The following is a 27,964-nucleotide window of genomic DNA, read 5'->3' as shown; positions in this document are numbered from 1 at the left end:
ATCCCTCTTGCTCAAGTCCTTTTATATCACATTCCTATCCCAAACTGATGTTTTCTTAGTGCTGCAGCTTTCCTGCTTTAAAAGTTGCTTTTGCACATTTATCAAGACCAAACTGTGGAATTGGGGTGGGGTGGGTTGGAAAGATGGCAGAATGGTTAAAGTATTTACCTTGCAGACACAAGGTGCAAGGTTTGATTCTCACATGGGGTAATTGGCTAGGCTAAAAATGGCCCACAAGGACAATTAGCCTAAAACTACTCTATGAACTGTCACTCTTCTTATGTGCATTAGGACAATGTTGAGGCTTGGGTGTTCAGTTAAGTAGTTTATTGTATACAAATACATCAGGATGAATGGCAGGAACATTAAACTTAAATGAACTATCTAACTAACTGACTGACTACATACTTGCATTCTTTCACTCTGGCTGCTCACTCAAAAATGGCACTCTTGCTTGCACGTGCTCAGTATTTATATGCATGTGCTGACTCACTGGAAAGCTTCTTAAAGATATATCACACACACTGATCAACACAAATGACATTCTTTTTATCATCTGAAAAAGTTTTGATCACTTGCAGTTGTGCTTTCAGTTCCTCATCTAATGAACTATACAGTTTTAAATCATCTACAAAAAGATGAGAAGTCTTTACACTTTGTTGTTTTCTGGAAGCCAATTGCAGCCATGATCTAATCTCGGCTTAATGGGTTAAGAACAAGACAAAGGAGCAGTGGTGGCAAGTAGTCACCCTGGAATATCCCCCTTTGAATTTTTATCCCTGGAATAATAATTTATCCTTTATCATGGCTTAACTGCAAAGTAGTGTGCCACTGTTTCATGGTCACTGTAATGTAATCGATCAGTGTAGGGTATATCTTATACATTTTTAAGTACTCTTTTATCCGTGTATATGGGATACTTTCAAATGCTTTTTTTGTAGTCTGTTCATGCCATACTTAGATTCTTCCCCTTTTTACAGCTCTCCATTATGACCTTATTTAACAATAAATGATCCTTTGTTGCATATGACTTTCTTTTATTACCCTTTTGTTCTATTGCCATGATTAAGTTTTCTACTAAATGACTATAAACTCTGTCGGCATCAATTCCAGTGTATAGTTTATACGTCATTAGAAGGCAAGTTATTAGTCGATAGTTTTTAGAATAGCTTGCTAGTTAGTAGGAGTATTGTTTTTCCTGTTGTTAGCCAGGTTGGTGTCTGTTCAGGGTGCATATATAAATAGTTCTTACTCATGTCTAAATGTTCATGTAAAGATGTTAATACTTTAACCCAAAAGTTAGGTAGTGCATCTGGGCATGGGATTTTCCAATTAGGAGTTTTCTTAACTTTGTTTAAATCTCTCTGGCCGTTACTTCATCCCATCTAATATCCTGTTCATTTGAACTTATTTTTTCTTTTACTTCTTCTATCCATTTAGCATCTTTGTTATGTTGCACAGGATCTTCATAGATGTTTCTCCAAAATGTATCTATTTCTTCTTTTTTTGTGTTTTTTTAAATTCTTTTGCCCTTTTTCCCAAATCTCGATAAAACTTTTTTGGGGGTCATCAATAAATTGCTTATTTTGTACTTTTCCTGGTTCAGTGTGGGTGATGCCATTCACAGTAAGTTCTGCAAATTGTTTCGTATTTCCATTGAGGTTATGGACATAGCTGTAGAAAGCTTTCTGATTGTTCTTTGCCTGAGAAGCTATTTTTTCTTCAAATTCAGCCTTTGAAGCATTAATTAACCCTCTTAGCTGGATGTTTACACTGGTCAGGGGACTTTTAGTATGCATGGTTTTGTTCCTCCTATGCTTGGCCAAGATTTTTTTCTTTTGATGTATACCCAATTGAAATTGTTATTCTACCAGGGTGGCTTGTCTTTTAAAATTGTCTTATTCTTAATATGAGTGGGCACAGCTCACTCTATACAGGCATCAGTATGGCTGTACAGAGATTTTGTAAATAGCTCAGAATATGCAATGGCGTTTACTGGGTTTGGCAGTGCTTGAAATTTAGCCAAGGTGTTGCTTAGTACAGTGAGATTATCCCTGGAATAGTTCCTAAAGGCATATTTAATTTTGATCCAATGAACAAAGGCATTGCACTGGCTGAGGAACATTGGCCCCCTACATTTGTGAGTACAAAGTCAATAAAGTTTGTACCCCTGGTAGGAGAATGGACCAACTGTTCCAGGATGTTGGTATTAGCAAAGTTTATGAATCACTGGGCTTGTGCATTAGAAGTGGTGTAGGATTCCCAATCTATACAGGAGTAGTTGAGATCCCTATGAATATCATATTGGGTTGAATGGTGAGGGACTCTAGTACACTGAGGTGGGTAGTATGGGTTTCCTGTGACATGGAGGGGGACCTATATGTGCAAGGATATGGTATGAAATCCTGTTTAAGGTGAATTATACATGTATGAGTTCCAGTGGTTCATACACTCTAACTAGTCTAGATGTGAGGTTGTTTTTTTATATAGACTGACACTCCTTCACCTTATAGTGCCCTCCTGTGCAGTATCTGGTCTAAAGATGTGAAAGGCATTATACCTTTGCATTGCTTGGGTGGTCTCCATAACTTTAAACCATGTCAGAATTACTACACAGATGTCTACACTCTCCAGGGAGATGAAGGCTTGCAGGGAGTGGAGTTTCTTGTTGAAACGTCTTGCATTGTGTTTACCACCTTTGGATATTCCTTCATAGGTTCATTTAAGTTGTTAGGTTTATCAGTTTGGCATTACAGAAAAAAAGGCACTATGGGGGTGGAAAAGGTCTTTGCCAATATCTGAATGCCTAGAGGGGATAAGTGCAGACCATTCCTGTCAAAGTAGCATTGTTTGTCAACCTTGTCCTCCCAGGTTGTCAAATATTGTACCCCTTTGGATTGATACCAGAAGCTAAGTCAATTGTTAAAATCATTTTCTAATGGTAATATGGCATCATCATCATCAGAGAAGGTTGTATGCTGCTCAGTGCTAGGTCATACCTGCCTGAGACACCTAATCAGTGAGCTCAATCATGTCTCCCTTCTTATAGTCAAGAGAGGTATGTCTCAGGTCATTAACACCCACATGGCTGATGACAGAGTCATACTGGTACCTGTGGTTCAATGACTTGAGTGCTTGTGTGATTTGATGGATCCTATGCCCGAAAGGCAGCTAACCGTGACTCTCTCTCCATGCTCAGTCTGATGAGGGGAACATCATTGTGCCTCATTATAGAATCACCAATGACCAGGAAATTAGCTGTGTGCTGGTTTGCCTTAAGGACTTAGCAACAGAGACATTGGATACAGTGTTATTATGTATAGCTGTTGGTGGTGTTTTAAGAGAGTGTTTACATGATGGCTGACGGCAGTTTCTTAGATTGTATTGTGCAGGAGGTCTTAGCGTTTTAGGAAGGTTACTGTAAGTGCCATAGCGTAAGGTATTTTTATGTGGTAAGATCTTTGCACTGTGCAGTAGGCTAGTGCAAGTGTCACTGACAACCTCTGTTAAGATTAGTTTTTGTTGAATGAGAGAGTTTTGCCTCCAGTGTTAAAGCGTATTTATACTCCTTGCTTGCTTTGTCTGTTTTATTAACAATAAGTGGGTTTTCAGTGTACATAGGCAATTGCTACAATGTCTCAGAATACTCATCTCAACCAGACTGGCCACAGAGAGAGTCAGGAAGTATATATCCATGGCTACTAATCTTCTAGGGAGGAGTGAGGGAAATTTAAATAGTGAATAAGTCAATAAGGCAAGGAACATGATGAACAATGTTCAGCTATGCAGAAACTAGATGCTCTAGTAGTTCAAAAATCCATATAGACAGTAATATGACAAGAGTGTAGACCACAAACCTTCCTAATGTAAAATAACTGGTTTGGAGCCCAAGTGCATAAACCAGAACAAGGTCACTTAGAATAACAAGGCACAATAAGCCATCACCAGTGGTCCCTAGCTAAAAAGGGTGGAGGCTACCCTCTCCTCCCACAAGGGTGTAGACCACAAACCTTCCTAATATAAAATAACTGGCCTAAAGCCCAAGTGCTTCAACCAGAACTAAGACACTTTTAGAATAACAGACACAATAAACCTTCGACCAGCAATTCCCAGTTCAGAAGGGTGTAGGCTATCCTCTCCTGCCACAAGAGTGTAGACCACAGACTTTACTAATGTAAAATAACTAGTCTGGAGCCCAAGTACTTAAACCAGAACTAAGACACTTTCAGAATAACAGACACAATGAACCTTCAACCAGCAATTCCCAATTCAGAAGGGTAGGCTACCTCTCCTAAACTAGAATTTAAGATTATGCCCAGGCTGAGACTTAAATTGGTCAGCTGTGATCAGTGCTTTTACCCATCTAACAAATTCAAATAAATGAATAATCTTACCTTTCATGTCTGAAACTGTTAGTGGAGTTTAATAAAAGTAAAAGAGCATAAAATAAGAAGGAAAATGAGGGACTAAGTAGACAAAAACGTAATTACAGTAAATGGTTGAGTATTACATGATAGTTTAGAGATGGGATGAAATGGGAAAAGGAAGCAAGTTCTCTTTTCAGAATAAATGAGAAAATGTTGATTAAAAAGCAAAGATGAGCAGTGGAAGGGAGAAAAGAGACCATTTTATTATTAGAAAGGTGAAATATGAAAACATATGCAACAGAATTAATGGAAATATATTTACGATGAAAGAATGAATGAGGACAATGAATAGGAGAGAAGATTATAAAGAAATTTCCTTTCTGGGTTAGGAAACTAAGAGAAAATACTAATGGGCTATGGGGAAAATGATCAATAAAAGATAAAGATTGGAGAGAAAAAGAAATTACAAGATTAAAGAAGGCATTAAAAGGAATGAACAGAGGGAGTGCACCCATTACAGATGGTTTAGAACAGATTTTTTAAAGGAATAGAGTCACAGCAGAAATACATATTTGTTAAAGTAATGAATGGATGATATAATGAAGGAAGAAGAGGTATACAAAGTGATAAAGATGTGGTAAAATTTAGATAAAAGACATTGGTTATTAGAATATGGAGATGTATTTATTTCCTAGATGAATGCCAGCTACAAAAGTATGTTAAATCATTCAGAGAAGATTGAGAAGAACTAGGAAATGGTTTGAGGAAGTGGTAGAAGGAATAAGGTAGAAGAAGTGGCAGCTGCAATAAGTAACATTTGTAGAGTTAATCACAATTTATTGCAGAGTTTTAAAGCAGTAAAATGTTGGGGTAAATCCAGCGGATTGGCAGACAGTGCTATAAACAAGCAGGATGAATGCAATGAGAGTGATGAGATCTTCTATAAGCATCCGCCCACTTGTTTATCATCTGTAATTCTCCAAAAATAACAAACATTTACATCCTGCGCTTACATATTTGCTTCATTTTTCTAGCATCATGATTTTAAACCAAATGTCAAAACAATGCCCCCCCCCTTTAAAGAAACCATGGTAAAAAATTTCTCCAAAGCCAACTTCATGCTTCTTAAGACAGAAGTGGTGAACTTCATGACAGCGAAACCAAATAGTACCAGTGGAAGAAACACGGCTCCTTTTCTTTTAACAGCTTTATTTGCGAAAAAGTAACAAAGCACAGCAGCAGCACGTAAATCCAGCAAACAGCTCCAAACACATTAACGCTATGTCTCCACACCTGCGTTTTCGTTTGAACACACTTCCTCAGATGTACAAGAATAATGCAAACTCTTCCCCTTCAGCTTAAATACTGTTACTAATTAAATAATTAAACCTCATAATGCAATAAAATACTTAATTACACTGATCCATCATGATTACATTAAAATCCACATTCCCAAAGTGCCTTCAATATTTCTTTAAAATCATGTTACAATTTATTACCTTACTATTCGCAACATTTTATCCCTATAATTAATTCATAAAATTTATTCATAAAATTCAATAAATTAAGACATACATTTTATACATAAAAAATTCATACATAAAAAATACAAACAGCCAAACAAACCATTCAATACTCCCTCTAGTGTATGGATTACCACATTACACCCAACATTTTTATAAAGGTGCTTAAAGTAATGCCCATCAAAGTTTTTTGTTACCAAAAAACAATCCCAAATTCATTTCCTGGAGACACTATGTTCACTTAAAAAATCATTTCTTACACATCATACCCTTTTATTTTTCAAAAATAGAGCATGATATATTTTATATTTGACAATCTTTAATTTAATATTTTGATACTTTAACCCCCAGTGTATGCATTCCCCACATCAGAGCTTCGCTGCTCTTATTTTCAATACTGGGGCCAATGACACATAATTGTTCAGCCCTGGAGGGTTATAAGCTTCCAAATGGAGTTGCCAAAGTAACTCTTTATACTCAATGGTCTCCTCCCATGGTCCACCACGAATATCTTTATTTACAACCTCCAACACGAAAAAAGTATATTCAGCTTCTTCACATTTTGTTTTATGCTTGTACAGAGCATTACACATACATTTTGCCTTTATTTCATAGTTATGCTCATAGATTCTATCTCTTAGTCTTCTTTCAGACTTCCCCACGTAAAATGCCTCACATTTCTTACATGTACTTAAATAAATTATACCTTTGGTCTGACAATTAACATATTGCTTGCTCTGCACTAATATATCCCTACTTTTCACATATATTGTGTCTTTATTGCAAACAAATGGGCACTGGGAGCACCTCCCACATTTAAATGTACCCTTTCTCTCCCTAGTAGTGATATTTTCCTTTCTTTTCCTTTCAAAGAAATTTTTCAAGTTTTTACCTTTTCTGAATGTACATTTCAAGGGTTGTGTAAACAGACTTCCTAAGTCAGAAAATTCACCAAACTTTACCCACTCTTCTTCCACTATTCTTCGGATGACCTTAGCCTCCCCACTGTAATCTAATATAAAATTATTTCTTACATCAAAAATATCCTTTTCAGTGTTAGTCACCTCCTTGAGGCCATCGTCCTGCCCTAAAATAGGCTGATATTTACCCGATCTTCCTTTCCTAACCTCCTTTTCAATTTCCACAATTAAATTACTCGGGTACCCTCTGTCCATAAACATCCCACTTAGCTTCATACATTCTTCCTCAAAGTCACTGTCCCTAGAGGACATCCGACTACCTCGAACATACTGCCCTTTAATTATTCCCTTTTTATGATGATGGGGGTGTGCACTCTCATATGCCAAGAAGGAGTTGGAATAGTTATCCTTTCTAAATACTTTAGAATAAAATTCCCCTTCTCCTTTCCCAACAAAAATATCCAGATATTTCAGAGATTCCACACTCTTTGAATAAGTGAATGACAAAAAGGAGGTTGTTTGAGAAATATATTGAAAAAATGAATCAAATTCAGCTTCTGACCCCACCCATAATATACAAATGTCGTCCAGAAACATTTTATACATTTTCCAGCAGCTTCTAAACTGTGAATTCAACACATACTTTTGCTCCCAAGCTGCCAGGATAATGTTCGCATATATGGGTGCACAATTTGCACCCATAGCAATTCCTTTTGTCTGCCTAAAAAATTCACCTTCAAAGTGTAGGAAATTACTTTTCAACACAAGATCCATTAATGTTAAAATTAGACAAAATTCATTATGCGTAAACTTTCCATAGTTAATCAATGCCTCCTCAAACCATTCCATTCCCTCTTTATATGGAATGGATGAAAAAAGGTCCACTATGTCCAAGGTTATAAAGACTAGTTCTTCATCAAAGAACTCCTTCTTAAGGTTCCGGAGTAGGTCCCATGAATCTTTAACCACACCTCCACCTTCCTTAACTACTCCCTTTAACTTACAATCTAGCCATTTGGCTATGGGGGCAGTAACGGAACCCTCCGAAGAGACTATAGGCCTCATAGGAGGATTTACCTCATCCTTATGGACCTTGGGTATTCCAAATATGTTAGGGACCTTCGGTTTCTCCACATTTAGAAATCTAAATGTGCTTAAATCAATTACTCCTTCTAATAGTAAATCATATAATTTCAAATAAACATTCCTATTAGCAATATTTATTTCATTTATAGAAGATCTCACATATCTTTCTTCATTCCCTAAAAGTTCCAACATTTTGGCCTCATAAATCATTTGGTCCATAATTATTGTGCCCCCTCCTTTATCTGGTTTCAATATTCTTAAAGTAGGGTCATTGGATAGTTGCACCAATAACTCATTCTCCTCCTTCGTTAAATTATATCCTATCCTACTGTCCATCAAAACTTTCCTTATCTTCCTTTCCGTTACCATTTCAAAGTTCTTTAATTGTTGATTTAAAGGAGGGTTAAACACACTTCTTTTCTTTAAATTCCCATTTAACATACTATCATTGCTCTTTTCATGGAACATTAATTCAAGATTCTTCTTCCTTGTAAACATTTTGAGGTCAATCAACACCTTATTCAAATCAGCCTTCCTATTGGGCACAAACTTCATTCCCTTGGTGAATAATTGAAAGTGAATAGCTGAAATTTCTACACCACTGTAATTATAAATATTATAATTCCCTAATTTCCACACAACTCCCTCCTTAACCATTTTATTCTCACTCTGAGGTGCTTCCATACTCCCACCTCCACATTCTACCATTCTCTGTAAGGCCTGCTCCTGTTCTGGTACCTTTGAAATTGAGCCCCCCCCCCCTTGGTAGTTTTTTTGTAGGTTCCTCTGATGGTAATTTTTAATTCTTTCCGACCTCCTCAACTCTGGATATTCATTCTCCCCCCTGCCATCATCCCTTTCACCACTCTCTACATATTCTTCTTCCCCCAAATTTTCCTGATTATGAACAATATTAAACTTTTGTGGAAAAAAATCCCTAGGTTTTGGGTAATTTGTCTTTTCCTTGTACTCCATAATGTCCCTGTCAAGCTTTTTACATTTCCTCTCAAAAATATTATTCATACTCTTCTCTATACTTCCCAATGTATTTTGGTACTTAACCTGATTTTCCTGCACTTCAAAAAGTAAGTCCTTGGTAATACGTTCATTCACTTCTTTTATTTTGTTGTTTAAATCATCCATAACCCTCGTATTTTCTTTTATAATAGCCTTAAGAATTTCAAACCCACACATATCAAAAATCTCTATTAATTCAACATGAAATTCACTACCTATCCTCACTTTGTTAGGGTACCGGCAAACCCTCAGACCCTTAGGTACAATTTTTAAACTTAAACATTCATTTAGATATGCATTTTCCATTTCCAGGTTTTTGAATTTGAATAACATTTCATCAAACACTCTCAAATTACTTTTAAAAGATGAATTAACATCATTTGAAGGCCCTTTGTACACATTTTTAGTTCTAAAATTATATTTATAATTGTAAACATTATCAAAGTCCACTTTAGTCTGGTTAGAATACACATCGTGTTCTCCATTAGAGTTACCTGCAGTCCTGCTACCAGCCGTAACATTGCTATAACTTCTAGTTGTATTTCCGACATTTTTACGCCTCACCGCCCTGTTTTCACTACTGTCCATTGCAAAAGGCGGACAAGCATCATCCTCCGAGCTCCCCGAGAAGATATTTGGGATGCCAACTTCTCCGTGCAGCACACCCTGCCTCTGGTCGATGTTCTGGCTCCCTTCACGTCTATCCGGACTAGGAACAACGCTCTTTCCTCTATTTCTTTCTCTTTCCCTCCTCGGGAGAGCCTCCTGGTTATTCGGCACACCACTCAAAGACGCAGCACCATTTCCTGCCAACAATTCTAGCAACTGAGTCAACTGATTGGATAACCTATCCAATCTATCCGTGCTTGCTGTTCTGTCCAATCCGATTACACCTTCCACGCTTGCTGACGAGCCCTCCTCCACCTCCATAACACAACCAACACCGGAACAATGGAGGCTAGTACCAAAAAAAGTCACAAACCAGCGAAACCAAATAGTACCAGTGGAAGAAACACGGCTCCTTTTCTTTTAACAGCTTTATTTGCGAAAAAGTAACAAAGCACAGCAGCAGCACGTAAATCCAGCAAACAGCTCCAAAGATTTTTTAAGTGAACATAGTGTCTCCAGGAAATGAATTTGGGATTGTTTTTTGGTAACAAAAAACTTTGATGGGCATTACTTTAAGCACCTTTATAAAAATGTTGGGTGTAATGTGGTAATCCATACACTAGAGGGAGTATTGAATGGTTTGTTTGGCTGTATGTATTTTTTATGTATGAATTTTTTTATGTATAAAATGTATGTCTTAATTTATTGAATTTTATGAATAAATTTTTTGAATTAATTATAGGGATAAAATGTTGCGAATAGTAAGGTAATAAATTGTAACATGATTTTAAAGAAATATATGAAGGCACTTTGTGAATGTGGATTTTAATGTAATCATGATGGATCAGTGTAATTAAGTATTTTATTGCATTATGAGGTTTAATTATTTAATTAGTAACAGTATTTAAGCTGAAGGGGAAGAGTTTGCATTATTCTTGTACATCTGAGGAAGTGTGTTCAAACGAAAACGCAGGTGTGGAGACATAGCGTTAATGTGTTTGGAGCTGTTTGCTGGATTTACGTGCTGCTGCTGTGCTTTGTTACTTTTTCGCAAATAAAGCTGTTAAAAGAAAAGGAGCCGTGTTTCTTCCACTGTTACTATTTGGTTTCGCTGGTTTGTGACTTTTTTTGGTACTAGCCTCCATTGTTCCGGTGTGAACTTCATGACACCCATGCATATGGACAATACAGTTACAACTGCTGAATCCTACACAAATGCACTCTATAAGCACTCACACGAGTGCATGGATCGTGCTATCCCAAACAGAACCAAGACGCTATCCTCCAAAAAAAGGAAGCCAATCTGGTGGTCCCCTGCCATAAAAAAACTGTACAACAGAAGGAAGAAACTGTTGCAAAAGAGAGTAAAATCCCATGAGTGGAGGAGCTCCCTGGTCAGCCTCAGTAAGAAGCTAAGATCCCTTATAAGATCCTCCAAAGCTAGCTATGAAAACAAAATCGCCACTAATTCTAAGGACAACCACAAAGCATTCTATAGCTATGTCAAGAATCTCAATGGCAACACCCAGATCTGCTGTGAGTTACAGCACAACGGCACGAAAATTACAGAACCTTCTGATATTGCCAACATCCTGGCAGATAGGTTCAGTGCTAACTTTACCCCCCCTCACCCCCTAAAGGGTCCATATCTATACAGGAAAAATGCAGAGTCCCTGTAATCACAATTACGCAGGCAAAAGCTGCACTCTCTAAAGCCAAAAACACAGCATCCATGGGACCGGACAACATCCCAGGCCGCATTTTACATGAACTTCAGAACGAACTGGATCCCCACCTAAGCACCATGTTCAATAATAGCCTTGCATCAGGCTTTGTGCCCACTGAATGGTGCACAGCAACAGTTATCCCACTTCACAAAGGGAGAGCCACCACTGATCCTGGGAACTATCGCCCTATTAGCCTGATGAGCCTGGTCTGCAGGGCCATGGAACTCATAAACAAAGACATTGGTAACCTCCAAACTCTGGATCCTAAGCAGTTCGGGTTAGTGAAAGGCAGATCATGCTTCCTGAACCTGATCGACTTCTTTGAGGCAGTCACCAAAGCTGTAGATGAGGGTAAGGTGGTTCACACAGCCTATCTTGACCCCACCAAGGCTTTCGACACCATCCCCCATTCTGGAATTATAGCTAAACTCACTAAACTAGGTATAAATCCCTACGTCACAAGATAGGTTGCCAACTGGCTCACTGATAGAACCCAAACTGTAAAAGTTGCAGACTCCAAATCTGACCTCAAACCAGTGAAAAGTGGAGTACCACAAGGTTCAGTCCTGGCACCTCTCCTGTTTGGTATCTACTTCTGTGAAGTACAGGCTAACACAGAAGGTCTTTGGCTAACAAAGTTCGCAGATGATTGCAAACTAGGCACCATAGTCAAATCCCCAAATGATTTGGACATCCTACAGAAGGGCCTCGCTGAAACAGATGCCTGGTGTCAGAGCCATGGCCTCAAGCTCAATGTCAAAAAGTGCAGAGTCATCCCCTTTGGTAAAAACTCTGTACCCATGAACTACCACATAGGCAGCAATCTACTTAACACCGAATGTGTGATAAGAGACCTTGCGACCCAGGTGGACAGTAATCTCTCCTTTGATAGTTACATTGCCACAGTAGTCAGGAAGTCCTTTTACGTGGCACACCTCATCATAAAAGGGTTCTCATCTGGGAAAAAAGAGGTCATTGTTCCCCTCTACTCGACACTTATTAGACCCATTATAGAGTACAACGTCCCTTTTGGAATGTACCTCACAAGACATCTGCAACAGCTGGAAAGGCCACAGAAATACCTCACAAAGAGGATTACTGGCCTCAAACAAATGCCCTACACTGACCGTCTCTAAAAACTCCAGCTTTACTCCGTAGCATATCACCTATTCTGAGGTGATCTCTGCCTAACATATAAAGCTATGTCAAACCCAGAGCTGTTGGACATGCTACACCTAAAGAAATCCCAATTCCTCCGAGCTGCACGCTCTAGGGACCTAAACCTTGTCACCACAATAAACAGGACATGCTGGAGGGATAGATTCCTGTCCCAGAGACTTCCCATACTCTGGAACAGGCTACCCATCTATGTCAAGCAAAGTCCTTCATTAGCACTCTTCAAGAAAAATCTTGATGAGTGGATGGGAAATAGGAAATACACCCCGGGGATTACTTCTGTGTCTCTGCTCGACAGTGGCACAGGAAAATAACTTTCTTGGGTGGCGTAAGCCAGGGAACCTTGTTGGCTAGGCTTACATAGGCCTTTGGGCCGATAGCCTACTACCTACCTATGAACCTATAAACCTATGAACAAAACAATTCTAAGAAGAGATGTTAACTTTTCACTTATTTCTCCAGTTCAGCATATGGATCAAAATATACTTTGATTAGCAAAGCATAGTTGTATAGAGCACCCTGTTTCTATCTGAGTCATCTTGCAAAGCATTTCTTTTAAACTGTTTTCCCCAAACTTGTTTGTTTGCTATACACAGTACATTCTGTATTTTAGAAATTAACATTGCTGCATCTGATGATCAGTGTAGAAATGGACAATACAAAAAAAAAAGATAAAATGAAGCTAAAAACTAGTGGTTTCTGGCATTTCAGAAGCACTGAAAAATGAAAAAATGTTAAGGTGATGAAAAGTTTGAAAGCATATGTGCTTGTAGGGAAACATGTTAATCTGATAAAAATATGAATGAGAATTTTGTATTATACTGGCACTGAATGCAAAAAAAGAGATAATTGTTTGTTTAGTTTGGATATAAATGCAAGAGTAGTAGCTTAAGATAAGATAATGCTCTGAAAATATGACCATACACATGCGTTAGGACAAATACAGTACAAATTCTGTCAATGTTAAAGGTTTCATAAAAGGGAAAAGTTGTGCTTTAGATGTTGTAGCAAACTTGCCAGTCATTCAGGAGTGTTATAATCACATAAACAGTTTGAATCCTCTAAATCTAAAAGTGTATTCACCTTATAGCATGGCATGATGAAGCCAAATTACCTGATATGCACATATAAACATACTTTAACAAATAAATAAAGTAATTCATTCATTTTTTCATTTATTTTTCTAAACCACATATCTATGTAAGTTTTGAAATGATGGCAAGCCAAGCAGGGAATAGCAGGCATTCCTAGCCCCAGCAACAGCCTCCCACTCATCCTGTGGAATCCTCAGACACTTGCAGATAACCCAAGAGGTATAACCCCCCCCCCCATCATGTCCAGGGTTTGGTCTCCCTCCAGTAGGCCATGTCTGATATACACCCCATAGGCAATGCCCAGGGGGTATCCTTACAAGGTGTCCATATTATATCATTTAATTTACACCAACAGAGAGGAGCAGTGGGTACATTCTAAAGTTCTACCAAATTACTGAACTTCTCATGCTATCATTGAACGTGAGCCCACTGAGCCCAGGGAGTAATCTTATTTATGTTGCTTGTATTGGCAATTTCATCCTTTAAGTCACTGCCCAAAGGTTATGACCACAGGTAAAGATGGAGACAAAGGGCTGCAAACCACCGCTTTGCCCTCTGATTCCGTTCTTACTTCACCACCACAGTCCTTTGGGGTATTTGTAATATTGCTGCTGTTGCCCTCTGACTCCGTTCTCACTTCCCCACCACAGTCCTTTGGGGTATTTGTAATATTGCAGCTGGTGCTGCACTCATTTGCTGGTCATGCCGCTGCTCCCTTCTATCACCACTCATGAACAAGAGCCAAAGAGACTTAAACTTCTCCACCTGAGGTGTCTGTTCCTCTCTCACCTGCAGGGGGCAGTCCGCTGTTTACCTAGACAAAACCATTACTTGTGATTAGGAGGTGATGATTTTCATCCCTGCTACTTCACACTCAACAGTGAATAGCACAAGTATGTATGGGAGATCACCATCATATATGACTAAGAGGACAGCATCATCTCCAAACAGCAAAGTTGCAATCCTCACATCTTTAGACTGAATGTTCTCCACATGTCGATATCCTGTCCATGAAAAATCATGCACAGGATTTTAAGATTGTGCAGTACATAAAATGTAGTATGATAATTCACACACTGAATTTTAATACAGTACAATACTAGTAAATGCACTAGCATACTTAGAATGAAAACATATTGGGAAAACAAAGTTACCTGTACAATACCTGTATTTATTTCTCAAGGATCCATAGGTTTAAAAGTATATACTAGGCTTGTGGTCCACAAAACACTGGAGAAGCTTGTACAGCCAAACCTAATATACTAGGAGGTGGTAACCATTTAAAATCTCAGGACTCACATTCCTGAGCCCTGAAATTTGGCAACAGAAAGGCCGAAAATCTGGACTTACATACAATAAGACTGAGATTGTCATTTCTTGGAATATTTCCTTTTCCTTAAGGTATGATAGTTTTTGAATTGGATTATACAAATTCAGGAGGTGTGGGGTAGGGCTCACATCTCATATCAGGGAGTGTAGTGGGGACCTTGCCCCTGCAAATAACAAGTTTAAAGAAGAAGTGCAGTGTTCAATATTCACTCTTCTGTATTTTTTATTTTTTTTGGTCCCTTGGGACTCGGCAATGCAACTCTTGATTTCAATAGGAAGCCATTCTGAGCTGCTTAGTCAAGAAATGCATTCTAAATACTCCAGATGTGACTTTTGCAAACATCTAGGGAGATTTCATTATGGCAAATATTTGTGCTTAAGTTATCAAATACAGCATACAGCATGCAACAAAGTGCTTTTAGGCCTTGATACTATGGACATGCAGTACAAAGATTGTCTTACTGTTAAATGCAGGTGTTGGGAGTTAAGTGACCTGAGAAAAGAATAAAGTGAAGCATTCGGACAAGCCATGTCTCTGACCCTTTACTAGTTACAGTGAACTTAATAGACATAGTATAAATTTAGTCCTCATGCAGAAAATAGAACATCATTTAAGTTTCATATACATCAAACTACTAAAGTGTACAATGGAATTATTTTTAAAACACTCAAATTGTCTGACCCATAACTTTACTAACATTTAAACTAGTGTCCTGCACGTCTTGTTTCTTAGTTTGGGAAAAGCTGAAATATGTAATTATATACCTAAACATAGCTTTAGTAAATGATGACATACCACATTTTTTAATTAGTGGTCTTGAATTATAGCTGTCATGAATAAAGGTCACTGACTTATTTTGAGAGGAAGGTGCCACATTGTTCCTATTAGTCTAGAAGATCCGTAGAGCAACATGATTGTCGAGCTCTTGTAAGTCATCTGCGACCCAGTAGGAAAGGTAACTGTGTGGACACACCTTACTGTTTAAGGAGTATCATCATCCCAGGAATTGTATGACACTGAATCCTGATGGCAAAAGTTAAATCTGAAACTGCATGTGTTCTCTGCTGCTGTCAGTCAAGCCTTCTGCTATGTTTGCACTGCTGGCATTAACCATGACCTCCTTATTTCCATAAACATCAGTAACAGAGAAAAGGTCATCAAAGCCCAGGCAGTGCTATAGGACACAGTGCCCGGGCTAACGGTATATATTCAGTGCACTGGATGCTTTCCTAACCATCACTGAGTAAAAAAATTTGTTATTTTTGAATAATGTCACTTTGTAGAAAAGTCCTCTTTTTCTGGGGTACAGCAATCTCTGTTACTTCTCTTACTTAGTGATATACATAAGGCAAAGCTTCCTGCATAATAATGCCCATTTGTTAACAATATAGGTCCACTGGACACACAGTCCCTTTGTAGGGGTGACCTGGGAGTAATATCTGGTTAAGTGACTTGCTCAAGGTCATACAGTAGGTAAATGAGGACTGGCAGAATCAAACCCTGTACCACAAGAACTATAGCTCACAGCCTTAACCTGCTGCACCAACTGTACAGAATACCAATGGGGTGATTTCTGTTTCAAATAATTATGCTTTTTTAATTTGCGTGGCATTTAAAATTCTAATGTTCACATGTGTAACTGAACTGATATAATTTCTGTATTCACATCTCTTTGTGGGTAAAATCATTTGTGAGATGAATTACCATTCAGTCTTCAGGTTCTAAGTTTAAAAAGTCCTCGCTGAACTATTAAGGTGTCTGGACATTTCTAATATCCATGATCCAGGTACTGTCACTGAACAGTTCATCCCTATTGTAACCTATCCATTTTCCTGAATCGTGACGTCAAAGCTGAGTTGGCCAAATACTAAGTGCCAATTCTGCAAATAGTCACCATCATCTTAAATAAATAAATAAATAAATCATACTATCTTTCTCAGTCTTCAGTAGTCCTGAGGGCAAACCGACATGTCGTGCAAGCCTTCATTCACTGCCAGGTCTTCTGTCATTTGCTCAGAAAATTGTTGCTGTGTCCTTCTGAACTAGGTTCAGTAATACTGCAGAGATAACTGCAACAAGGGAAAAGTGCAGTTGTGTACACTTACCATAAATGTAGATGTTTCAGTGTATTCACTGTTGCAGTCATTACATTTGGGTTATCTGCCTGCAGGTAGCCCTCAGCTGGCCTGAATACCAGAGTCTTGGATTTCTGCGTCAGATGCTGTCTCTTCTTTCATGGCCATCAGGGGTATAAAACATGCAGCCGATGCCATTACATCAGTTTTTCTTGCCCCAGATGTCAGGTGCCCCCACAGTGGGAAGCAATTATATGTTATGGTACACCTCCATCAAAAAGCAAATACACCAGAAAGCTTAGATACACCAAACAAGAAGGAAAGGTAGAGCCAAGAGAAGTCAGGGGGCTGGAGGGAGGGTAACCAGGACTGCAACAGTGAGTACACTCAAACATCTACATTTATGGTAAGTGTACACAACTGTACTATGTTCTTTGTGTTTCACTGTTGAAGTCATTACATTTGGGTTGATTCCCAAAGCTAAGGAAGGGAGGAGGAAGTTAGAGAGCATTAGGACCAGCTATTAAGCCCTGCAAGACTGCAGTGGCAAAACCAGCTCTGGATTTAGAAAAAATAGGCATGGAGTATAGCTTGGTGAAGGTATGTACAGAGCTCCAGGTAGCAGCTTCTAGGATGTCCCTGGTAGGGACTCCTCTGAGAAAGGCTGTAGAGGTAAATGCATCCCTGGTTGAATGTGTTCTTATCCCCTGTGGGGTAGGTTTTCCATGGTGCTTATAGCAGAAATGAATGCAATGGGCTATCCATTTAGAAATGGTTTGCTTTGAAATGGCCTTCCCCTCTGCCCCTGCAGCAAATCCAACAAGCAGCTGTTCAGATTTTCTGAGAGGCTTAGTCCTGTCCAAATAAAATCTAAGTTGTCTGTGCACATCCAAGGAGTGCAGTATTCGTTCTCCTTTGTTTTGTGGATTTGGGAAAAAGGTAGGCAAATGAATGGACTGATTTAGGGCCACACTAGACACCACCTTGGGCATAAAGAAAGAACTGGTCCTGAGGGAAACCCTGTATTCATGGAAGATAATGAAGGGCTCCACTGCCATGAGGGCCTGTAATTCAGACACTCTTTTTGCTGAAGTGATGGCTAGAAGGAAGGCTGTTTTCCAAGAAAGGAATTTCAACTCTGCAGTAGCAGCTGGTTCAAATGGAGGGAGAGTGAGCTTTTTCAATACAAAGTTAAGGTCTCAGGCTGGAGTAAGGGCTCGCCTAGGGAGTCTTACATTTTTGGCCCCTCTGTGGAATTGCTTTAGCAGGGGGTGAGAGAAGAGGGGTGGTTCAGTATTATAATGTGCTGAAATGGCAGAGGCATGAATTTTAATTGACGAGAAGGTTAGGCCCTTGTGGAGCATTTCTGTTACATACTGAAGAATATGAGGTAAGCTGGGCACTGTTGTGTCCATACCCTGAGTCTGGCTCCAGGAACAGTATCTTTTCCACTTTTCAGCATAGAATTTTCTAGTATTAGGCCTCCTTGCTTCCAGAATGACATCTAGCACCTGCTTACTGAGGGATGTTATTGGAGAGCTCAAGGAATTAGCCAGGCTGCAACATTCAGAATTTGAAGCTGAGGGTGCAGAATCTGGCCTGCCTGCTGGGACAGCAGGGAAGGTTTCTGTGGTAGGTGCCATGGCTCCAGCAGTATCATACTGAGCAAGAGGGGGTACCAATGCTGGCGAGGCCAGTCTGGTGCAATCAGTATTGTCCTTGGCTTGTCCTATTTGATGTTTAGCAGAACCTTCGAGAGGAGAGGCAGGGAGGGAAAGGCATAAACCAAGAGGCTTTCCCAGGTAAAGAACAGAGCATCCACTTTCCAAGCTTGACTGTGGGGAGTCCTTGTGCAGAATTTGTCCAATTAGTAGTTCTGAGGGGAGGCAAACAGGTCTATCTCTGGAGTCCCCCATTTGTTCCTCAACAGGTTGAATATTTTTGGTTCCAGTTTCCATTCGTGTGGGTCCATGAGATTTCTGCTTAGGTCGTCTGCCAGTGAATTTAGCTTTCCTGGCAGGAATTGAGCTTGTAGGTGCACTTGGTAGATCAAGGCTGTGTTCCACAGAGCCATGGCTAGTCTGCAGAGAGGGTAAGAGTGGGTTCTCCCTGCTTGTTTATGTACCACATAACTGTGGTGTTGTCTGTATTTACCAATAATTTCCTGGAAGGATATGGTCTTTGAAGGCTGTCAGGGAATTCTGTACAGCTAACATTTCTTTTTGGTTGATATGCAGGTGCATCTGACTCAGGTTCCATTTACCCTGAATGCACTACCCTGCCAAGTGAGCCCCCCATGCATAGTCTGATGCGTCTGTTGTTAGGGTTTGGCTGGCAGGGGGTAGAGTGAAAGGGAGCCCTTTGTTGTGGTAGCAGGCCTCTGCCCACCAAAGGAACTCTGTCTTTATACAAGGAATGAAAGGAATCATTGATTCCAGGTCCTGAGAATGTTGGCACCATAGGCTTTTTAGATACCATTGTAGTTTCCTCATATGCAGTCTTGCATATGGAATTAGTAGAATGCAAGAGGCCATGAACCCCAGGGCTTGCAGAATTTTCCTTGCAGCTAGCTGGGTCTTTGTGGCCAGTAGTTTGAAGTAGGTTGTCAAATAAACTTGTTTCTCTGGAGTGAGGAAAGCCATCTGTGAAGTTGTGTTCAAGCTTGCTCCCAGGAATACAATCTGTTGGCAGGATACTAGGTGAGATTTATTTTCATTTATGGTGTACCCCAGTGAGGTTAGAAGCTTCTTTATGAATGCCCGATGTTTTAATAGCAAGTCCTGGCTTTCTGCCTGAATCAGACAATTGTCCAGGTATGGGTATATTTGAATATTTTTCTGCCTGCAAAATGCAATGGCTGGAGCTAGACACTTTGTGAAAACCCTGGGCGCAGTAGATAAGCCAAAGGGAAGTGCAGAGAACTGATAGTGCATGAAGCCTGCCCTGAAGCGTAGGTATTTCTTACAAGATTCCCTTATTGGAATGTGCAGGTAAGCTTCCTTTAAGTCTAAGGTTGCCAACCATGCATCTTTGCCTAGCATAGGAAGCAGCTGTTGAAGTGTTAGCATTTTGAATTTTGGGATTACCAAAAAGGTGTTTAGAATAGAGAGGTCCAGGACAGGACACCAGGAGCTGTCTTTTCTGGGTACCAGGAAAAGTCTTGAATAAAAACCTTGACCCCTTTCTTTTGCTGGGACAGGCTGAATAGCCCTGATACTTAGAAGAGAGAGAGAACCTGCTGGTGAGCCTCTGCCCACTGATTTGGGGGTAGGTCTGGCCAACCGTTTGGGGTTGGTAGGGAGTGGAAGTGGAATTTGTATCCTTGGAAAACTATATTTAAAACCCATTTGTCCTGGGTAATGAGTTCCCAGTTTTTTTGCATGCAGGGCAAGCTTTCCTCCTAAGGGAGCAGGCAGTTGGGCAGGGCTTGGAAGGGTTAAGGTTAAGTCATTGTGACATTTTTCCATAGGGGGTGACTTATAACTTCCTGCTTTGGAAGTGGGAGCCCCCCACTGCTTAGGCCTGTGCATAGACTGAAACTGTAACCTAGGTGGTCGGCTGTTCCTGGGTTTGGACTGAAAAGGCCTGGAAGAGATGGGAAAGGACCAGTTCTTTGAAGGCCAATGCCTACTAAATCTGGGAGGCTGTACTTGCAGGAAATATTTAACAGTTTGCATAGATTTAGCTTTTTCCTCCATCTTTTTGAGGACTTCTTCTACTTTGTTGCCAAACAGGCAGTCTTGGTTTAAGGGAGCATCCAGTAATTTAACTTTAGCATGATCTGGCAAGTTTTGCTCCTTAAGCCAAGCATGCCTTCTAAGTACAGACCCAGTGACAGCAGCCCTGCAAGATGCTTCTAAAGAGTCAAAACCACATTGCAAAGTATGTTTACCAACTTGTTCAGCAGAATGCATTAAATCCTGTAATTCTTTGTGTTCAGCACAGTCAGGAATCAACATCATTTTCTGTTTAAGCAGTCCCATAATATGCTGCTGGTACTTTAAGATATGAAACTGGCAATTTAAAGCCCTAATGGCCAAACTAGCAGAAGTGTATACCTTCTTGCCCCATCTGTCCAAGGCTCTAGAATCTCTATCAAAGGGGTAGGATTTTTGGCAGCAGTAGCCTTAATGCCCTTTGGACCTTGGGAAATGGTCTATGGATCCGCAGTAGGATTCTTGAAGAGGAACTTGTAAGAGTCAGATACTCTGTAATACCTGTCAGGTTTTCTGGGAGCTGGAGGTAAAGTGTCTGGGGACAGACTAGATTCCAAGAAAGCATCATCTACAATGTCCCGAACAGGAGGGATAGTGAAAGGCCTGTGTTGAGGAAGGAGTAAGAATTTCCTAAGCCTCTTTTTGGTGTCAGAGTAATCCTGGCTTTCCCAGTGGAAATGCTCCCTAAGAGCGTGCAAGGTTTCACCGAAAGGAAAATCTTCTGGAGGGGAAGCAGAGGGAATGGAATCCTCTGCATCAGAATCCTCATAGGGAGATAAGGGCAAATCCTGGTAATCAGAAGAAACAGAAATATCAGAATCCTGATCAGAAGAATCAGAAGGAAAATCAGTCCTAGGTCTCTTAGAGGGAGAAGGCTGACTTCCCCTAATTAAAGTAATAAGGTCTTCAGCCATTCTAAGCATTTGTTTTTTTAGGCATATGGGCCTGACCATGTGGTCTGGACTTCGGTTTTCTAGGCGTGGGTCGAGTTTTAGGCCTGGATGAAGAAGATGGCGTTGGTTTAAAATGCAAGTCTGTAGGCCTGAATACACCCTCAGAAGCTGGTGCCTGCACAGCGGCTCTGGACCCATCCAAGGCAGAGACATCCACAGGTTCCATAGTCGAAGAAGCATCTCGCAACATACTGGACTCCGAATGGGTCTTAGTAGAGGCCTGCGAATCTGAAGTAGCAGGTATCAGGGGCTATGAAAGCGCCTCACTGAGTACCAGCGGACTGGTGACAAGCTTAACGGAAGCATCGTTGGCAGTTTTTAACCTATGCGGTCTGTCTCTGTTTTTATCCTTACGTTTTTTCAGAATATCGGTAGTTGGATGACTTACCGAAGCCATTTCTGGATAGTTATACCGAGTACCAAAATAATTTGCTGCAAAAATAGACCGATGATGAATAGTTTGTGGGTTGAATAAGGCACAAAACCGACAGTGAGGGACGTCGTGGTCTGGGCCTAGGCAAGGAATGCAGTACGAATGAAAATCTTTATGAGGTATTTGTTTTCCACAGGTAAGACAATTGCTAACTTTTACTGATTTTTGTTAAGAGCAAGAAAAAGGATCCCCAATGCAGTACTTAGCTTTTTTGAAGACTTCGGATCTGAAACTCAAAAATGAAAATTTCAGGAGTCAGCCGACCGGCACTTGCGAACTGCTTCAGGCACCTCGCGGCAAGAAAGACTGATGTAATGGCATCGGCTGCCTGTTTTATACCCCTGATGACCTGACGTCATGGAAGAAGAGACAGCATCTGACGCAGGAATCCAAGACTCTGGTATTCAGGCCGGCTGAGGGCTACCTGCAGGCAGATAACCCAAATGTAATGACTGCAACAGAGAAACATGAAGAACATCAGTACTGAACTTCATAATGCCTCAGAATTCCACCTTGGAGTATGTATTTCTTTCTAAAAAATATCATATTTATTTTATTTATTTATTGCATTTGATTACTGGAAAAGTCCACTGTATCTAAAGGAGCCCATTTTCAGTGGAGGCCCAGGGAGAAAAACTCAGACAAGAACATAGATACAGAATAAAATTAAACATTAATTGGTACAGAAATAGAAGCAGTGTTACACATACTGATTACAGTAATATATACAGAATATATACAAAAAAACAGGAATCAAGCTGGTTTGATTGCAGTAATATACACAGACTATATACATAAAAGCAGGAATTTAGTTGATTGCCAGATTAATTCAATCAGAGAGGTATAAACAGAGATATATTAATCAGCATTATTGTGGCAGTATCAACAAGTGATAGAAATAATAATTATGGAGAAAATATCATCAGTCAGCAGTAGCAAAAAGCATAGGAGTTTAGTTATCATAAAAGGAGAAAACAAGAGGTTAGGTTATAGAACAGGTACATTGCCAAGAAGAGTTGAGATGATTTTTCAGTATTTGTTTGAAGGTGGTGGTGCATGGTGCTGCCTGTGTCTTATAGAAGGTGGAAGTGAGTTCCATAGTTTGGCGACTGTGAAGGACTAGTAGAGGAGTTGACCAGCAGGTAAGGTGGGCTTTTTTACTTTTAGAAGCAGAAAAGCCCACATGTTATGCCATCCCCAGTATGGGAGCTGAATCTTCAGGCAGTATTAGACATAAAAGTGATGCCGTTTAGTAGGAATCATTACAAAATAACAGAGTTTGCAGGTTAAACTGTCTCACTGGTAGGTTTGTATGAGCTTCCCTTCCACGCTGCTGATCATGTTATACAGGATTTAAATGTTAGCAGCAGGCTGCTGAGATGTTTTAGGGTCTAACTTGACTAATTTGTTTTGGAATGGGGGAAGAAACTGGAGTAACCAGAGAAGACTTGTGCAGACAATATGCAGACTAAACACAGACTGTAGGCAAAAGAAAGGAACCCCAGCACTGTGAGGCAGAGATTTTACCCCTGAACGACTGTGCTGCTGGTAGGTTTGTGCTGCAGACAGCAGTATATATTCTGTATGTCATTGCTCTCTTCTCCATGTACACTGAAAACATGAGCCCATAATATGCATATTACTTGCACTGACACTACAGTTTAAGTAGCAGATGTGCTGCTTTCTAATTATCCATTTCCCATGACTCTCAGCTGTCCGCCATCTTCAGAGATGCCATTGATTTGCCCCTAAATTTGTTTTGCACCTCACTGCATCTACAGTTATAATGTTGCAGTAAATTAAATATATATTCCTGAATTATTTTGAAAATATTTTACTGCTGTTTATAGACATGTAGTTAACTATGGAAAATTAACTCCAGATGAATAATTAATAATGTTCCAAAGTTTCAAGCAACTATTTCTGAATGATTATGTATCAACATGTCAGAAATTATTTAAGACACTCACATTCAGCATTTGTACATTCGCCATCTTTCTAATATTTTAACCAAGTGGAACAATACACTTTGACTGAAGTTTTGTACAACAGTGAACACCAGTGGTATACTAGTCTGAAGTGGGCAGCACATCCGTTTGCACCTGACACATCTGTGCTGTCTCACTCTTTCCCCTATGGATTTATGGCACAAATGTTTAGGAACCACTCACATCTGAATTCCGTTAATTTGGATGCTGCTGCTGTTGAACACTTAAAAGTATTTCCTGTCCACTCTCTAAAGTACGGCTTCCTTTGATACTGAAAAATAAAACATTCTGCTGTGTTCCGGATCACCACGGACCGCATGTGCTTATCTGCGGAGGGCTAATAATGAGGACAAGTCTGCTCAGCACATGATAAGGGCTCTGTAACAAAGCTAAACCCATGCATAAAATGGACAAAATAATAATAATCATGATGATAATAAAATAATAAGCTTCTTCAGTGCGTTCATAGTCACACACAATTTTAGGAGGGTATCTCAAAGCTGCTCATGCTAACTCTACCATGCATGCCTTTCTTTATGATGAGGCTACTCAATTCAGTGACCCTTAATTAGTGCCATCTCTTCTCTTACTACATCTGTGCTTTTGGATAACGTTATTCTACCCCTGCCAATACTTAAACTCACCGTCATTTCCAGTAAAGCTTGTTTACATGCTACATGAAAAATGTACATCTTTGCATCCCAAACTGACTGTTTTTCCACAAATCATATTTGAAGATGATCAAGAAATTTACATCTTCTGCTTCCTCTGAGGATTGTCTTTCTAATGAATACCTTAATCATGTGGTTGATGTCACTGCCTATTCTGTCTCCATTACTGTTAACCATTTTATCTGAACTTCTTATGTTTCTCTTCCTTCACAAAGGTGGATCCTTGTATACCTGTAATAGTTTCAGGCCTATTACATTCATGTTACCATTACCAAAAAACATAGACAAATGTACACATGTATAGCACCTGAAGCAGCTGTCTGACCATACTATCCTGTTCATCTTCCAGCATGGCATTAGGCATAATCACTGTACAGAAACTGCCGTCAGCATATAAGCCTAGAAGCAATCACTCTCAGTGACTCTGTGTAAGCCATCATTTCAGACTTATCCAAAGTCTTTGATGGTTAATCACAGTATTCTGCTGTGCCATTTTGTCAAAGTGGTCTCTGAACAATCCATCCATGGCTCTCCAGCTATGTGTTCTGTACATCTCAAGTTGAGTGGTCAGCCTATACAGCATCTCCCTCCCACTGTCAGTTCCCCTAGGTTCTCCCGCTCTAGGTCCACCTCAAGCATAATTTCTTAGTCCTCTTCACTCTTCTCTTCTCTCCTCCTCTCCTCTCCTCTCCTCTCCTCCTCTCCTCTCCTCGCCTCTCCTCTCCTTTCCCCTTCCCTTCCCTTCTCTTCTCTTCTCGTCTCTTCTCTTCTCTCCTCTCCTCTTCTCTTCTCTTCTCTTCTCTTCTCCTCACTTCCCTCCTCTCCTTTTCTCTTCTCTTCTCTTCTCTTCTCTTCTCTTCGCTTCTCCCCTCTTCCCTTCTCTTCTCTTCTCTTCTCTTCTCTCTTCCTCTTCTCTCTCTTCTCTTCTCTTCTCTTCTCTTCTCTTCTCTCCTCTCCTCTTCCTTCTCTTCTCTTCTCTTCTCTTTTCTCCTCTCCTCTCCTCTTCCTTCTCTTCTCCTCTCTTCTCTCCTCTCCTCTTCCCTTCTCTTCTCTTCTCTCCTCTTCTCTTCTCTCCTCTTCCTTCTTTCCTCCTCTTCTCTTCTCTTCTCTTCTCTTCTCTCTCTCTCCTCTCCTCTCCTCTTCTCTTCCCTCCTCCCTCTCCTCTCCTCTTCTCTCCTCTCCTCTTCTCTTCTCTTCTCTCTTCTCTCCTCTCCTTTTCCCTTCTCTTCTCTTCTCTCCTCTCCTCTTCCCTTCTCTTCTCTTCTCTTCTCCTCTCTTCTCTCCTCTCCTTTTCCCTTCTCTTCTCTTCTCTTCTCTTCTCTTCTCTTCTCTTCTCTTCTCGTCTCTTCTCTCCTCTCATCTCCTCTCATCTCATCTTCTCGCCTCTCCTCTCCTCTTCTCTCATCTCCTCTTCTCTCCTCTCCTCCCTCTCCTCTCCTCTTCTCTCCTCTCCTCTTCTCTTCTCTTCTCCTCTCTTCTCTCCTCTCCTTTTCCCTTCTCTTCGCTTCTCTCCTCTCCTCTTCCCTTCTCTTCTCTTCTCCTCTCTTCTCTCCTCTCCTTTTCCCTTCTCTTCTCTTCTCTCCTCTCCTCTTCTCTTCTCTTCTCTTCTCGTCTCTCCTCTCCTCTCCTCTTCTCTTCTCTCCTCTCCTCTCCTCTCCTCTCCTCTTCTCTCCTCTCCTCTCCTCTTCTCTTCTCTTCTCTTCTCCTCTCCTCTCCCCTCCTTTTCCTTCTCTTCTCTTCTCTCCTCTCCTCTTCCCTTCTCTTCTCTTCTCTTCTCTTCTCTTCTCTTCTCTTCTCTTCTCTCCTCTCCTCTCCTCTTCCCTTCTCTTCTCTTCTCCTCTCTTCTCTCCTCTCCTCTCCTCTTCCCTTCTCTTCTCTTCTCTTCTCTTCTCTCCTCTCCTCTTCCTTCTCTTCTCCTCTCCTCTTTTCTTCTCTCCTCTTCCCTTCTCTTCTCTTCTCTTCTCTCCTCTCCTCTTCCCTTCTCCTCTCCTCTTTTCTTCTCTCCTGTCCTCTTCTCTTCTCTTCTCCTCTCTTCTCTCTCCTCTCTTCTTTTCTCTTCTCTTCTCTTCTCTTCTCTCCTCTCCTCTCCTCTCCTCTTCCCTTCTCTTCTCTTCTCTTCTCTCCTCTTCCCTTCTCTTCTCCTCTCTTCTCTCCTCTCCTTTTCCCTTCTCTTCTCTTCTCTCCTCTCCTATCCTCTTCCCTTCTCTTCTCTTCTCTTCTCTTCTCTTCTCTTCTCTCCTCTCCTCTTCCCTTCTCTTCTCCTCTCCTCTTTTCTTCTCTCCTCTTCCCTTCTCTTCTCTTCTCTTCTCTCCTCTCCTCCTGTTCCCTTCTCCTCTCCTCTTTTCTTCTCTCCTGTCCTCTTCTCTTCTCTTCTCCTCTCTTCTCTCCTCTCCTTTTCTCTTCTCTTCTCTTCTCTTCTCTTCTCTTCTCTTCTCTCCTCTCCTCTCCTCCTCTCCTCTCCTCTTCCCTTCTCTTCTCTTCTCTTCTCTTCTCTTCTCTTCTCTTCTCTTCTCTTCTCTCCTCTTCTCTCCTCTTCTCTTCTCTTCTCTTCTCTTCTCTCCTCTCCTCTCCTCTTCCCTTCTCTTCTCCTCTCTTCTCTCCTCTCCTTTTCCCTTCTCTTCTCTTCTCTTCTCTTCTCTTCTCTCCTCTCCTCTTCCCTTCTCTTCTCTTCTCTTCTCTTCTCTTCTCTTCTCTTCTCTTCTCTCCTCTCCTCTCCTCTTCCTTCTCTTCTCCTCTCTCTCCTCTCCTCTTCTCTTCTCTCCTCTCCTCTTCTCTTCTCTTCTCTTCTCTTCTCCTCTCTCCTCTCCTCTTGTTTTCCCTTCTCTTCTCTTCTCTCCTCTTCTCCCCTCTTCTCTTCTCTTCTCTTCTCTTCTCTTCTCTTCTCTCCTCTCCTCTTCCCTTCTCTTCTCCTCTCCTCTTCTCTCCTCTCCTCTTCCCTTCTCTTCTCCTCTCCTCTCCTCTCCTCTCCTCTCCTCTTCTCTTCTCTCCTCTTCTCTTCTCTTCTCTTCTCTTCTCCTCTCTTCTCTCCTCTCGTTTTCCCTTCTCTTCACTTCTCTGCTCTTCCCTTCTCTCCTCTTCCCTTCTCTTCTCTTCTCTTCTCTTCTCTTCTCTTCTCTCCTCTCCTCTCCTCTTCCCTTCTCTTCTCCTCTCCTCTTTTCTTCTCTCCTCTTCCCTTCTCTTCTCTTCTCTTCTCTCCTCTCCTCTCCTCTTCCCTTCTCCTCTCCTCTTTTCTTCTCTCCTGTCCTCTTCTCTTCTCCTCTCTTCTCTTCTCTCCTCTTC

This window comes from Protopterus annectens, chromosome 5.part0 (genome assembly GCF_019279795.1).
Source record: "Protopterus annectens isolate FY-2018-M chromosome 5.part0, PAN1.0, whole genome shotgun sequence".
NCBI lineage: Eukaryota > Metazoa > Chordata > Ceratodontiformes > Protopteridae > Protopterus > Protopterus annectens.
Note: the sequence above shows the minus strand (reverse complement) of the source record.